Raw genomic sequence first — 15,253 nt, forward strand, 5'->3', positions numbered from 1 at the left:
AAAGGCCAGCTCCATTACAGTCGTGACTCAAGGACTTTTACGACCATATCCTCCAGACACTTCTGGACAAGCAGGAAAGATGAGTCAGTTTGATCTAGTGGCTGAGGGACTAGGCTAGAAGGGAGGAGACTGTGAGTTCTAGTCCCACCTTAAGCGTGAAAATCATCTGGGTGACTTTGGTTGAATCTCCAGGCGACAGTGAGTTCTAGTCCCGCCTTAGGCATGAAAGCCTACTGGATGACTGTGGGCCAATCACCAGGAGACGGTGAGTTCTAGTCCCGCCTTAGGCATGAAAGCCTACTGGATGACTGTGGGCCAATCACCAGGAGACGGTGAGTTCTAGTCCCGCCTTAGGCATGAAAGCCTACTGGATGACTGTGGGCCAATCACCAGGAGACGGTGAGTTCTAGTCCCGCCTTAGGCATGAAAGCCTACTGGATGACTGTGGGCCAATCACCAGGAGACGGTGAGTTCTAGTCCCGCCTTAGGCATGAAAGCCTACTGGATGACTGTGAGCCAATCACCAGGAGACAGTGAGTTCTAGTCCCGCCTTAGGCATGAAAGCCTACTGGGTGACTTTGGGCCAATCATTGGGACATGGTTCTAGTCACACTTTAAGCACCAAAGCTGGCTCAGTGACTGGACCATAGCAATAGCACCAGAGGTGATATTCAGCCAGTTCAGACCGGTTCAAGTGAACTGGTAGTGGAAATCGCGGGTGGGCCCCTCACCCGACCCAGCTCTATGCCTTCTTATTTAGGCATGTTTTTGAGGCCGGGCCAGGGGTGGGTTCTACTTAACTTTACTACCAACGGGATTGCACGCATGTGCGAGCAAAGCTCTCTCATGCGCAGATCGCTGATGACGACATCCGGGGCAGTGGGTGGGGCCTCCCACCTCCCGCCGGTTTTACTACCGGTTCTTGCAAACCGGTCCAAACTGGGGGCAACCCAACACTGGGCCGGGTGAATGCATGGAAGGCACGTGTGCATGGCGAACCAGTAGTAACAAAATGTGAAATCTACCGCTGAATAGCACTTAGACTTATATACCACGTCACAGTGCTTTACAGCCCTCTCTAAGCAGTTTACAGAGTCATTTTACTGACCTCGGAAGGATGGAAGGCTGAGTCAACCTTCAGCCTGGTGAGAATCAAACTGCCAAATTGCAGGCAGCCGGCAGGAAACAGAAGTAAAGCCTGCAGTACTGCACTCTAACAGGGGTGGGTTCTAAACGGCTTTACTACCGGTTCTCTTCGGTTGCGCGCGATCGCCATGCGCATGCTTGCCTGCGCGCCAAACTTGCGCTTTGCGTAAGCGCGTTGCGAATCTGCCCAGCTGAGGTGCGGCAATCCGCTCTGCCGCACCTCTCAGCTGGGCGAAAAAAGAAGAAATATAAGGTCAGCATAACGCGGGGGTGGGTGGGAGGGCCCAGTTCTTGAAGACAAAGAACCGGTTCGGTGACATCATATCATCACCGCTACCGGCTCTCTCGAACCGGGCCGAACCGGGCCGAACCCACCACTGCACTCTAACCACTGCGCCACCACGGCTCAATCACCAGGAGGCTCTTGAGTTCTACTTCCACTTTAGGCATGAAAGCCAGCTGGGTGACTTTGGGCCAATATCCAGGGGATGGTGAGTTCTAGTCCTGCCTTAGGCGTGAAAGCCAGTTGGGTAACTTTGGGTTAGTCTCTCCCTCACAGTCCAATCCACCTCACAGGTTTGTTGTTGTGAGTTATTTGTAAAATAATAATAATAATAATAAAGGTGGTATAAAATAAATACATTCTCAGCACTTTCCCGCACTCCAATTTGGTAGGAGGAGAGTAAGGGGGAAAACCAGCAAAGGATCGACCTGCCCTTTGGCAAACCTGCCATTCAGACTGCCGGCTTTTGTTTAACTTATTTGAAAAATCCAAAGAAGTACCTGTGATTTATGTTCCCAGCATCCCAAAGGTCCAAAGGCTTTATTAGTGTTGCGCTGAATGGAAGGTGTTCCCGGGGCGTTCCCTGAATCGGGATAGAACAGGAACCAACGGGAAAGAAAGGAACAATTTAAAAAGGAAGGAAGGAAAGTGTATGCAGAGCCCTGCATAAAAAGGCCAAACGAAATCAAATGAAATGGCTGGCTCTCACCTTGTTTCCTGGCATCCTATGCCAACTGAGGCCGGTGCCAAATTCCCTTCCTCTGCCGATTCCCCGACAGAATTGCTTTGCACCGCTGAATTTCTAAATAGATTTATTTGGATAGAAAGTGCTTTCGACTCAGTAGGGCTTCTTTCCTTTCCTTAAAAATATTTTTTTTTATGAAAGTTGATTGTAAAAGATACAAATACAAATAGAAGCCAAAGTTCGGGAAGTTAAAGAAAAAAAGGCAACTTATGTCTGTTTTTTCACCTTTCACATGATCAAAATTGATGATGCTTGGCCACCGGCTCGTATTTATGACGGTTGCAGAGCCCCAGAATCATGCGATGAAATTTGGGCTCAATTGCAGTCGAGGTCTACCTGTATTTCCGTTCCTTCTCCGAATGGAGTGGCTGCATGGGATCAAGTGGCTGGTGATGCGAGGATCTTTCCAACTTGGATGGACGTTTTTTTCCAATTTGCCCTCCCGGCTCTTCCAGGAGGGCTGGTCAGCCTGTGGAGTCTTTCAGACATGTGGTAGCAGCTGAGATGGCGTCGCTAGGACGCACCTCCTGAATAGCAAAGCTGCCTGCCAACAATCCCAAGGGGGGGGAGGAATGGGGGGGGGGAGAGGGCGGGAGGAAACCCCACCTCTGCAGGAGCCGACCCATTGCAGCCGCAGCAGGAATTCCCAAGGGGAGGAGAACAAGCGTTGACGGGAACAGGCGCTCCTGAACTTTTGCTTCTCACCCAGCCAACAGTTTTTCTCTTTGAGTGTGTATGTGTGTGTGTGTGTGTGTGAGAGAGAGAGAGAGAGCATTCACAACATCCATGGGTGTCCTTCGCTCGCTCTCTTCCTTTCCATACCATTTTAGCCCATGAGCGTTGGACTACTGCAATTCGCGCTGCGTGGGGCTGCCCTTGGAGACTATTCGGAAGCTACAACTGGCACCCCATGCAGCAGCGTGGCCCACGTAACGCCAATGTTGCGCGAGCTGCCCTAGTTGCCAGACAGCTTCGGAGTCCCAGTCAAGTTGTGAGTTACGACAGATAGTCCTTGACTTAACAACAGTTCGTTTTGTGACCTTTTGAAGTGACAACGGCCCTGAAAAAAAGGGGTCCTGTGACTGTTTTTCACACTTACGACCGTTGTAGTATCCCCATAGTCTGTTGATCAAATTCAGACACCTGGCTCGTTTTTATGACGAGTGATCCCCTTTTGCGACCGTCTGACAAAGTCAATGGGGAAGCCAGATTCAGTTAACAACGCTATTACTAATTTAACAACTGCAGTCATTCACTTAACCACCATGGCAAGGGGCAATGAGTTCTAGTCCCACCTTACTAATGAAAGCCGGGTGGCTGATTTTGTGCCAATCACCTGGAGAATGTGAGTTATAGTTTCGCCGTAAGCATGAAAGGTGCAAATAATTTCCACAAGCGGAATGCATTCTTCCATATCGCATTCACAAAAATATGCATTTTTGTAGAGATTTCCCCCCAGCTTGCAGTGAGCTGGATTGGCTGGGGGCTGGGGATGGGTGTGTGTATGGGGGGGGGGGATCAAACAGGCATATGAAGATCTCATTACAGTGATCCAGTGTGTTCCACACAAGGGACCCACCCGTTTCCATTTTTGCTTCTGCCTCCGTTTCCCAGAAAAGCATGAGACCATGGTGGATCCTTTAGAATTTGGCAGGGGGCAAAATTCTGAGTGGGCACCCATTCAATGGCAGTAGAATAGGAACAATGTGGTATGAGGGTGTGTTGTCGCCGGGGTGCGATGGGGGGTATATTATTTTTATTTTTTATTTTATTTTTATTTTATATTGTGCTTTTATTTCCTATAAGCTGCCTTGAGTCACCATGAGGCAGCAATATAAATTTTCCAAATAAATGAATAGGATTGGGATTGGGATTGGATTGGATTGGATTGGATTGGATTGGATTGGATTGGATTGGATTGGATTGGATTGGATTGGATTGGATTGGATTGGATTGGATTGGATTGGATTGGAGCCGAACAGAGTAGAGTAGAGTAGAGTAGAGTAGAGTAGAGTAGAGTAGAGAGTAGAGTAGAGCAGGATGGGATAGAGTAGAGTAGAGTAGGGTGGAGTAGAGTAGAGTAGAGTAGAGTAGAGTAGAGTAGAGTAGAGTAGAGTAGAATAGAGGGTAGGGTAGAGTATAGAGTAGAGTAGAGCAGGATGGGATAGAGTAGAGTAGAGTAGGGTGGAGTAGAGTAGAGTAGAGTAGAGTAGAGTAGAGTAGAGTAGAGTGTAGAGTAGAGAGTAGAGTAGAGCAGGATGGGATAGAGTAGAGTAGAGTAGGGTGGAGTAGAGTAGAGTAGAGTAGAGTAGAGTAGAGTAGAGAGTAGAGTAGAGCAGGATGGGATAGAGTAGAGTAGAGTAGGGTGGAGTAGAGTAGAGTAGAGTAGAGTAGAGTAGAGTAGAGTAGAGTAGAGTAGAGTAGAATAGAGTGTAGAGTAGAGAGTAGAGTAGAGCAGGATGGGATAGAGTAGAGTAGAGTAGGGTGGAGTAGAGTAGAGTAGAGTAGAGGGTGGGGTAGAATAGAGAGTAGAGTAGAGCAGGATGGGATAGAGTAGAGTAGAGTAGGGTGGAGTAGAGTAGAGTAGAGTAGAGTAGAGGGTGGGGTAGAATAGAGAGTAGAGTAGAGCAGGATGGGATAGAGTAGAGTAGAGTAGGGTGGAGTAGAATAGAGGGTAGGGTAGAGAGTAGAGTAGAGCAGGATGGGATAGAGTAGAGTAGGGTAGAGTAGAGTAGGGTAGAGTAGAGTAGAATAGAGTAGAGTAGAATAGAGGGGTAGGGTAGAGTAGAGAGTAGAGCAGAGCAGGATGGGATAGAGTAGAGTAGAGTAGGGTAGGGTGGAGTAGAGTAGAGTAGAGTAGAGGGTGGGGTAGAGTGGAGAGGAGAGTAGGGTGGGGTAGAGTAGAGTAGAGTGTAGAACAGTGGTGGGTTCTACTGGTTCACCCTGAATTGGGTGAACTGGTAGCGGCGGCAACGGGAGGCTCCGCCCACCCGCCCGGATGTCTCTGCGCATGCGTCGCGTGAGCGAGCGCCCACGAGCGAACCTGTAGCGACGGGATTTGAAACCTACTACTGGTGTAGAGTAGAGTAGAGTAGAGTAGAGTAGAGTAGAGTAGAGTAGAGTAGAGTAGAGTAGCATAGCATTGCTGGCTGGGGAATTCTGGGAGTTGTAGTCCCCACATCTTAAACTGAGAAACTCTGGTATAAGTCCTTGTGTCTCCTTTACTGATTCAGCATCCAGAAAAGTGTAAACTCTCCGGCCAGCTGAAGTTTCCCTTCTGCTTTGCTGCACTTGTGAAAACGGTCAGCCTCCCCAGCGGGCTCTTCCCTTCCCTTCCCTCCCCTCCCCTTCCTCTCCTCCCCAGCTTTCTCTTCTCTGCTCCTTTGGCGTCCTTGACCCAGAGAAGTCCGGTGTTTGCATCTTTTTCCTTCTGGTTTTTGCAAAAACCTTCCTCCAGTGGCGCCACTGCAAAGCTGGCTGTGGGAAGTCCAGGCCTCCCAAATTCTCACCAGAGATTTTTTTTTTTTCTCCCCCATTCAGGCTTCCTAAATCATCCCGCCCCTGTTCTCCCCCAAACCACCAAAGCTGGCACAGCCCCAATCAGAATAGAGCCGGAAGGGACCTTAGAGATCTTCTAGGCCAACCCTCTGCTCAGGCAGGAGCCCCTCTGCAATCTGAGACCCCACGCGCACGTATTTCCACGCCACCAGCAAAGCAAGAAGAGAAATTTGCAAGGAGGCCCATCTAATGAGTGTTCAGATTTTGAGGTTCCATCTGATTTTGTCCTTCTCCAAACATTTCTGTAGATCGCCGTTTTTTAAAAAAGTTGAACCCTTTAAAATTTCCATCCATCTTAAAACGGCCAACTTGGAAAAACACTGCCGTAGATTTTTATTTTTTTTTAAAGACCTTTTGCACAGTCACAAACCAGGACAGAATTTTTCTTTGTTAAAGTTTATTATAAATTTAAAATATAGAAATGAAGAAAGGTTAGAGAAGGGTGCAAAGGAAAGAAAGAATGAGAAAGAGAGAAGGAAGGAAAGAAGAAAGAAAAGAAAGAGAGAGAGAGAGAGAGAGAGAGAGAGAGAGAGAGAGAGAAGAAAGAAAGAAAGAAAGAAAGAAAGAAAGAAAGAAAGAAAGAAAGAAAGAAAGAAAGAAAGAAAGAAAAAGAAAGATGGATAGGCAGAGGGAGGGAGAGAGAGAGGAAGGAAGAGAAAGAAAAAAGAAGAGAAGAGAAGAGGAAAAGAAAGAGAGGGAGGAAAAGAGAAAGAGAGGAAAAGAGGGAGATAAAGAGATGGAAAGGAAGGAAGGAGTGGTTTTGCATTTTTCAGTACAATAGAAGCCAAAATAAAAATAATAATAATTAGAACTTCAGCCTTTTGCTTCACTTTTCTTGACATTTCAAGGCACTTCTATAACAACAAAATTCATTCTAGTCACAAAATCTAAAATCAAAGTTTCATTCGATTTGGGGGGAATTCTGGGAGTTGAAGTCCACACTTCTTAAAGTTGCTGAGGTAGAGAAATACTGGTCTAGATTTTGCCCTGTGATGCTGGCTGGGGAATTCTGGGAGTTGAAGTCCACCCATCTTCAAGTTCCCAAGGTCAGGAAACCCTCAACTAGATGATCTCCTAAATCCCTTCCCGTTTAGGGTTGTCAGGTCTGCTTCCAAAAAATAGCGGACAAGCGGGGGGGGGGGGGGGGGCTTAAGTAGTAAATTTTTTTTAAAAAAATTACAATTAAATTATATATTTTCTTACAAACATTTTAACACGCCATTTTAGGTCAGTCGACACAAGCTACAATACATTTTAAAAATGTGAACTGTACATAATTTTATAATATATTTTTATTTTAATCTCATCATTAATTTTTTCGGAGAATCGAGTTCAATGGATATTTGATCTTTGTCTCATTCTAACTTATGAAAAAAAAGACAAAACGCGATTCTCCTATCCTTATTCTCTTAGACTGTACAGCTTTAGATTACGTACCATTTCATCATAAAGCTTTTGAATAAAAAAAAAGTCCATATTTTGTGAAAAAAAAATAGTGAACATAATGTGAAAAAAGCGGACTGTCCGCTCAAATAGTGGACACCTGGCAACCTTATTCCCGTTCCTTCTGGGATTCTACGTTCACAGCCTTCTGTCTGGGCTGCTGAACTGCAGAAAAAACAATGGCTACCAACCTGCCTTCCATTGAGGACCTGTATACTGCACGAGTCAAAAAGAGGGCTGTGAAAGTATCTTCAGACCCCTCGCATCCTGGACATAAAACTGTTTCAGCTCCTACCCTCAAAACGACGCTATAGAGCACTGCACACCAGAACAACTAGACACACGAACATTTTTTTCCCAAATGCCATCACTCTGCTAAACAACTAATTCCCTCAACACTGTCAAACTATTTACTAAGTCTGCACTACTATTAATCTTCTCATCGTTCCCACCACCCATCTCCTTCCACTTATGACTGTATGACTGTAACTTTGTTGCTTTGTATCCTTATGATTTATATTAATATTGTTTCCTGATTGCTTATTTGCACCCTATGACTATCATTAAGTGTTGTACCTTATGATTCTTGACGAAGGTATCTTCTCTTTTTATGTACACTGAGAGCCTATGCACCAAGACAAATTCCTTGTGTGTCCAATCACACTTGGCCAATAAAAAATTCTATTCTATTCTATTCTGATTGAGGGCCAATCTCACTTCGCCTGATGCAAACGACTTAGAAATCCAACCGCTTCCCTCCTTGACCTTCACAATTCCCAGAAACGCTGGCCTTTTTGTTCAGAAATCCCAAGGGAGATATGCCAGCCAGCCGGCATCAATACGAAGAAAAACGGCTTTCCACTGTAGAACTAAAGGAAGCTTACGGTAGTCCCTCAAGGGGCTTCCCCCAGCAGGGACAAAATGGGCAAGGCAAATTGGACTTGCAAAGGGAGAGAAATGATTGTTTCATAAGAATGACGGGAAGGATCAGCCCGCTGGCTAGGAAATTACCGCTCCGGCAAGGTTTCGGCTGACCGTTTTTTCCTCGTCAGTCTCCCTCCGAAGGAAGTTCTCCAAAGCAGGGGCAGATTCAAAGTGAAATTCAATGTAGAAAAAAAAAACAAGGTTTTTACACTTAGGTAAATGAACAGGTACATATTGAGTGAAACTTGGCTCAACAGCAGTAACTGTGAGAGGAATCTTGGAGTCCTAGTGGACAATCACTTAAATCTGAGCCAGCCGTGTGCAGCAGCTGCCAAAAAAGCCAACACAGTTCTGGGCTGCATCAACAGAGAGATAGAATCAAGATCATGTGAAGTGTTAATACCACTTTATAATGCCTTGGTAAGGCCACACTTTTAGAATACCGCATCCAGTTTTGGTCACCACGATGTAAAAAAGATGTTGAGACTCTAGAAAGAGTGCAGAAAAGAGCAACAAGGATGATTAGGAGACTGGAGGATAAAACATACGAAGAACAGTTGCAGGAACTGGATATGTCTACTTTAATGAAAAGAAGGACTAGGGTTGACATGATAGCTGTTAAGGATATTGTTGTTGTGTTACCAACCAGCAGAGTGTAGAGCACAGAGAAACGTTGCTGAGAGCAAGGAATAAGAGATGTGCAAACTGGTTTATCAAAAGTTTACTTTATAGTGAAAAAACAGTCTCATAATCTTTAAACAAATCCAAGTCTTTGCCAGTTAAATCAGTCCAGTGATACAAAAACTCTTCTTACCACACAAACAGTAGTTGGTTAGAATAACGAACAAACAAGAGCCTTAGTAGTACAGTGGTCTAAGGCACCCTGTTATTAAGCTGGTTATTAAAACCAGCTGCCTGCAATTACTGCAGGTTCGAATCTCGCCAAGGCTCAAGGTTGACTCAGCCTTCCATCCTTTCTAAGGTAGGTAAATTGAGGACCCAGTTGTGGGGGCAATAAGCTGACTTTGTATAAATATACAAAAGGATGAAGGCTATTGCTGAGCACATTGTAAGCCGCCCTGGGTCTCCGGAGAAGGGCAGCATATAAATCAAATTTTTTTAAAAAAAAAACCTCACTCTGGTTCACAAACCACGATGGTAGCAGATCCATCCAACGATGATAGCACAATGGATAGCACTCCTCACACTATGGTAGCTTATCATCAACTGAATACTTTACAATACCTTTCTTAAATACATTCACAACCAGTGATTATCTAATTACAGCATGACTCAGCATTACAATGAATCAGCAGGAAAACTTTAAAGTCACACAATACATATTCATATTAAAGTCACAGAACACATATATTCCCTGGACAACTTGTTAGGCCCAAACCATATCCTAACAATAGCAGTGGTCCGATATTTGAGGGGCTGCCACAAAGAAGAGGGGGGGTCAAGCTATTTTCCAAAACACCTGAAGGCAAGACAAGGAGTAATGGATGGAAACTGAACAAAGAGAGAAGCAGCCTAGAACTAAGGAGAACTTTTCTGACAGTAATAACAATCAGCCAGTGGAAAAACTTGCCTCCAGAAATTGTGGGTGTTCCAATACTGAAGGCTTTTAAAAAGGGACTGGATAACCATTTGTGTAAAATGGTATAGGGCTGTGATGGCGAATCTATGGCACGCGTGCCACAAGTGGCACGCGGAGCCATTTCTGAGGACATGCCCTAGATTAGCTCCACCACGCATGTGTGTGTGCCTCCCGCCGGCCAGCTGATTTTTGGGTCTCTGCCACACATGCGGGAGAGGCGCGCGCATGCCCATGCCGCCCCTCCCCTCCCAGGAGTCTCCACGCAGCCCATTTTGGGTGCCAGGTAAGTACAGGGCTCGCGTGGAGGCTCTATGAGGGTGAAAACCGGGCCTACCAGAAGTCCGGAAATGGCCATTTCTGGCCTCTGGAGGCTTCAGGGAAGCCTGCTAGTGTTCTGTCCCCGTCTCACATACGCACACAAACAGACAGCCGGGGGTTAAATAAACTGGCAGACAACCAATTCTTCTGATAAGACGCTTGGCAGCAACCCAGTAGCTGCTTGCCAAGAACTTTTACTCAATAAACAAAATACCCACAGTCAAGAATTGTCCAGTCCGTAAAATAAATCCAAGGCCAATAATGTTGTTTCCAAAGATGCAATGTGACTCGATAGTAGTTAGTTTTGTCCGTCACAGAGTCTGAATGGCCACCTCACCCCCTTTTATACCCTGTGGGGTGTAGTCCAGTGACTCAGCCTAATCTCTGGCACGCCTTTTCTTCTGTTGCGCGCGCTTATCTCTGCGACGCTGCCGAAGATCCAGCCAAGATTCATTACCCTCATCACTGTCCACCTGTGGCTGCGTGGACGTGCTTGGCCCTGGCCCTATCTTTTGCCCTTCGGCGGACACCAAAGGCATTGCCAGAGAGGAGGGTCCTGGAGAGAGAGGCCTTGCCAACTCCTCTCCTTCATTCTCGGAGTCCTCTCCTGCCGATGACACAGGCTCAGGTAACAGAGCCACAACAGCTAGGCCCAAACGGGGTGTGTGAGGGTCATGCTTGCATGTGCATGGGGGCGTGGGTGTATGCGCAGGGGGTGGGGCAGTGCAGGGTGGGTCACGCGTGCATGCACGGGGGCGGGGTATTGTATTATGGGTGTGGGCACACGCACATGCGACCCCTCCGCGCTCCCCCCTGCTTTTGGCATGCGACTAGTAGACCTCCAAGATTCCTTCCAGCTGAGGTAGATTTAAGTGGATAGGGTTATTCTATTGGCCTGCCTTGGAATTAAAAGCCATTTAAAGGAAGAGGGTTTTGGTCAAGCCCAGCTGCTTTAATGTAGTGGTGAAGGCCTCAGGCTAGAAACTGGGAGTTTGGGAGTTCTAGTGCTTCCTTAGGCATGAAAGCTGGTTGGGTGGCTTTGGGCCAAACACCAGGAGACTGTGAGTTCTAGTTTTCGCCTTAGGACTGAAAGCTGGCTAGAGGACTTTGAGCAAATCGCCAGGAGTTGGCAAATTCTAATCCTGCCTCAGGCATGAAAACCAACTGGGTTATTGTGAGGATGTTGCGACGGTCATAAATGCAAGGATCTGTGGTCCATCGCTTTTTTCAGTGCTGTTTTAACTTTAAATGGTCGCTAAGTGAATGATTGGAAGCTGAGAACTACCTGAAATCATAAACTGTTCTAATCCTCAGATCCGAAAATTTTTTTTTAATTTCTTTCAGTTTTCAGCAAAAAGAAAAAAGAAAAATCCAGAAGTTTCTTAGTAGAAACAAAGCAAGACAAAATATTTTCTTTGACCAGAATAATCACTTTCATCCTCTCGGCCAATTCCAATTCAAGTCCACTCTTCCATTGTGTGAATTTGTGTTTCCATCTCTGTGCAAACAAAAAGTCCTGTTGCTGTTGTTCCCTGAGAATACAAAAATCCCATGTTTTCTTTCAATCTGTTGATCCATCGAACCTAAATGGAATTATACATTTATTTTAGCTAATTCTTAAAAGTCCATATGTGGTCCAATGTTTCTTAGCTTCCTTACATGTCCACCAAACATGGTAGAAAGTGCCTTCCCATCGGTTACATTTCCAACATATATTTGATACTCCCTTATACATCTTTGAGGGACACGGTGGCTCAGTGGATAAGACGCTGGGCTTGTCGATCGAAAGGTCGGCAGTTCAGCGGTTCGAATCCCTAGCGCTGCGTAACGGGGTGAGCTCCCGTGACTTGTCCCGGCTTCTGCCAACCTAGCAGTTCGAAAGCAGGTAAAAAAAGCAAGTAGAAAAATAGGGACCACTTTGGTGGGAAGGTAACAGCATTCCGTGCGCCTTTGGCGTTGAGTCATGCCGGCCACATGACCACGGAGACGTCTTCGGACAGCGCTGGCTCTTCGGCTTTGAAACGGAGATGAGCACCGCCCCCTAGAGTTGGGAACAACTAGCACATATGTGCAAGGGGAGCTTTTACCTTTATACATCTTTGACAATTTATCAGAGTTGCTATCAAGATAAATTTCAAGGAAAATACTAAGAGCCAGTTTCTAATGAAGGGATCTCTCTCTAGTGCTTGTCTTTTGTGTATGTGTGTTTAGAAAACCCCCCAACCCTGAATAATCACATTCTTGTCCTTTCTTCTTCCTTCTTTCATTAGAAAACTTACTTTCAGCAATCTCTAGCCCAGTGTTTCTCAACTTGCAAATTTTAAGAAGCGTGGACTTCAATTCCCAGAATTCTGTCCCCAGCTGGATGAGGAATTCTGGGAGTTGAAGTCCACATGTACTGATTGGTGAATTCTAGGAGTGAATGTTGTTCACATGTGCTGGCTGAGGGATTCTGGGAGTTGAAGTCCACACATTGGGGGGGGTTGGTTTACATATGCTGGCTGGGGAATTCTGGGAGTGGATGTTCACTTGTGCTGGCTGGGGCTTTCTGGGAGTTGAAGTCCACATGTGCTGGCTGGGGCATTCTGGGAGTTGAAGTCCACATCTGGCTGGAGAATTCTGGGAGTTGAAGTCCACATCTGCTGGCTGGGGCATTCTGGGAGTTGAAGTCCACATGTGTTGACTGGAGAATTCTGGGAGTGGATGTTCACACGTGCTGGCAGAGGAATTCTGGGAGTTGAAGTCCACAAAACTTCAAGTTGCTAAGGTTGGAAAACACTGTCCTAGCTATTCAGAATTAGACATCAGCCCCACAATTATTCCAATAAAACCTAGCTAGCAGCACCCTAAGCAGGCCTTCTGGTCTATCTCTCATATCATTTCCCTCGTATCCCTCGTATCATCATCACAGCTCAAAATCAGAAAAAAATGCAATTTCTTGACTTCCTCGTACAGCCCTAAATATTGTTTATGACCATAACCGGCTATATTCCGCTATCGAGAATATATAGCAAATTATGTGTCGTCATCTGGCAGACTTGAGCTTATTTTCAGACTTGATTTATGCAGTGAACATCTGTCCCCCTCCCCCCCATTATTTTTTTTGGCCTCCTCAAGATCTTTCTGGCGCTTCACCTCTGAAATGTCAAAACCCATCATTCTGAAAATCGCATGGAACCTCACGCGCATGGCCAATTCCAGCCTGATTATAATTACCTGGCTTTTCCAGAAATCTTGTCTTCCTTCTATTCCCACCACCTCCATTCCGGAAAGGGAGCCAGCTGGCAGGCCTGAGGACTAGCACCTTGGCAAATCCAATGGCTTCTCTGCGTGGCTGGCAACAGCGATTTCTTTGAAGCGCCTACCAACAATCACAACCCTTCCACCACTTTATGCAGCAAAAAAAAAAAGAAACGCCTGTTGCCTTTGCAATCCGGGCCCCAAACATCTCTCAAAGGAAAAGTTTTCCTTTGGGAAAACTATACCACCTCCCCCCACCCCAAAAAATAAAGCAAGCTCCAGAAATCTGCCATCTCCTCTTGTTTGATTTTGACAGCATCTTCCTGGCTCGGAGAGGCCTGCGGTGCGCCTCGCTCGAGCCAACTGCGGCACACGGGCTCCTTCTCCCATCATTGTTGATCCGACAATAGTCTGTTTGTATTTTTCCTTCCCAGAAAGGCTGCCAACAACACATCTGTCTCCAGCTGATAGCGCGAAGCTTTGGAAAAGCTCACGCTCCATCTGATAAGCCGGCAGGATTTCGTCTCCTTCACCTCTAGCACACCCACCGGGCCGGGGAGGGGCAGGGGCAGCGAGATGTCGGCCTTAATTTATTAACTTATTGATTGATTTCTTCTTCGGCTTGCTGAAACACACACACACACACACACACACACACACACACAAGCAAGCACACACAAAGAGGAGAATCATCGGTAGGGGCCTTTTGGAGTTTCGGGATTACATTTGGCATCACATAAAAAGATGAGGAATGTGGAAGGCAGGAACGGACATCCAGGTGCATGTAAAATTGTAGGCATGGCTGAAGATAAGTTATAAGATATGAGATGATAAGAGGAGAGAGGAGAGGAGAAGAGAGAAGAAGAGAAGAGAGAGAAGAGAAGAGAGGGAAGAGAGGGGGAGAGAGAAGAGAGAGAAGAGAGGGAAGAGAGGGGGAGAGAGAAGAGAAAGAAGAGAAGAGAGAAGAGAAAGAAGAGAAGAGAGAAGAAGAGAAGAGAGAAGAGAGAGAAGAGAGAAAAGAGAGAAGAGAAGAGAGAAGAGAAGAGAGAAGAGAGAAATAAGAGAGAGAAGAGAAAAGAGAAGAAGAGAGAGAAGAGAGAGAGAAGAGAAGAGAGTGAAGAGAGAGGGGGAGAGAGAAGAGAGGGAAGGGGAGAGAGGGAGAGAGAAGAGAGGGAAGAGAAAGAAGGGAAGAGAGAAGAGAAGAGAGAGAAGAGAAGAGAGAAGAAGAGAAGAGAGAGAAGAGAAAAGAGAAGAGAGAAGAGAAGAAAGAGAGAAGAGAAGCAACCTTTATTGTCACTTTTTTCATGAACACACTGGCCCACATTTAAAAAATGAATTTCTGATGCCTGCTCTCAAAAGAAAATAAATATATAGTTTTCTGCCTGAGCAGCAGATTGGACTAGAAGACCTCCAAGGTCCCTTCCAATTCGGATGTTGTTGTTATGCACACACACACACACACACACACACACACACACACACACACGTATTAATCACAGTCCATTTAGAATATATAGCGGGGAAAAAGAGTCTTGAGAGCTAACAAGGTTGCATCGGAAAAACTGAAATGCAAAGTGTAAAAAATTCTATGGTTGGATTCATTCATTCATTCACTCACTCATATTTCATATTTCTTTTTTACCTTCAAACATTTTTTATTAGGTTATAAAGTATTATAAAATGCAAAATACAAAAATTAAATTAAAGAGCAAGGGGGAAAGGGGGAGAGAAAAGTGAGGAAGGGTAGGGAAAAAGAAACAAGAAACTGGACTTTCTTGTCTTTTCTTTTGAAGACGTTTCGCTTCTCATCCAAGAAGCTTCCTCAGCTCTGACTGGATGGAGGGGAATGGAAGGGTTTATACTCCTTGCAGACAGCTGGTCATTTGCATCATTTTAGAGGGCTGTTGAAGCATAGAGCCTTGGTGGCGCAGCAGACTAAAGTGCTGTTAAAGTAGCACTTAGCTGCCAGCTGCCTGCAATTACTGCGAGTTCAAAT

The sequence above is a fragment of the Pituophis catenifer genome, unplaced genomic scaffold (assembly GCF_029215685.1).
Source record: "Pituophis catenifer annectens isolate HBS135680 unplaced genomic scaffold, rPitCat1.0.hap2 SCAF_3, whole genome shotgun sequence".
NCBI lineage: Eukaryota > Metazoa > Chordata > Lepidosauria > Squamata > Colubridae > Pituophis > Pituophis catenifer.